Genomic DNA, 1,136 nt, shown 5'->3' with positions numbered 1-1,136 from the left:
TCTCTCTCTCTCTCTCTCTCTCTCTCTCTCTCTCTCTCTCTCTCTCTCTTTCTCTCACTTTAGAGCCATCTCTCTTCAATCAATTCGATCTCTCTCTCTCTCTCTCTCTCTCTCTCTCTCTCTCTCTTGCTCGCCGTTATCACTCTATCCCGCTCTCTTTTTATCGCTCAGTTCTCTTCATCTCTGTCGTCACTCCCGTTCAGGCCGCTGCCGTTGTCCCGACGTTACTTCCGTGACGATGAGCTTCAATACGCGCCGATAGTCGCGGCGGGAAACCAACGAGCCTACCCAAAGTCGTCCATGGTTTCCACGCATCCAACCCAACCCAAGCCCGGCCTAGCTCAACCTGGAACGAGCGAACACACACACATACACACACACACACACACACACACACACACAGAGAGAGAGAGAGAGAGAGAGAGAGAGAGAGAGAGAGAGAGAGAGAGAAAGAGGTATATATACACGCATGGACGGGGCCACGTACAACGCGGTGCACACGTGGTGCTGATGCTGGTGAACGCACACTCCCGCGCGCTCGCGCGCTCCCATCCGCTCCTCTGAAATAATAATAGAAGAATGAAAATGAAAGAAAACGAAAAAGTAATAATCTCGGGGATCTTTTAAAATCCATCGAAGCAGACGAAGCCGCCGGATTGTGTTGTGTGTTAGGGGCTCTTCTCTCTTTCCCCGTCTTCCAGCACTATCTCGCCTCCCGCCCCTCCCTCTATCTCGACTCTTCTCTCGACGCTGTATTCCCATTTCCTTGTCTTACTTTTCCTCGTAGACCCAAGTCCTTACACCCCGGCACGGCAAGAAGAATCCAACGACGAGGTATACAATCACATGTACAGTGCGAATGCAAATGCAGGTACAATGCAAGAAAAAGGTATGTCTACGACATACATACATACGTATACATACATGCGTTCTGTATGTGTACAGTGAAAATTTATATCTTTTCTCCTGGTACATCCTATCTGTCGATCCATCGATCTCTCGGTCTGTTTATATAGAGCATCGTTGCACGACGATAAATTTCAACTTACGCTGATAAATTTTCTGCTCTGTCGCCGTCGTTCGAACTTTTGTCACATAGAAGCATGGTATGACAAAGTGATACATACACACACGCG

Source organism: Trachymyrmex septentrionalis, unplaced genomic scaffold (genome assembly GCF_001594115.1).
Source record: "Trachymyrmex septentrionalis isolate Tsep2-gDNA-1 unplaced genomic scaffold, Tsep1.0 scaffold211, whole genome shotgun sequence".
NCBI lineage: Eukaryota > Metazoa > Arthropoda > Insecta > Hymenoptera > Formicidae > Trachymyrmex > Trachymyrmex septentrionalis.
The sequence above is the reverse complement of the archived record's forward strand: the minus strand, read 5'-3'. Positions refer to the sequence as shown.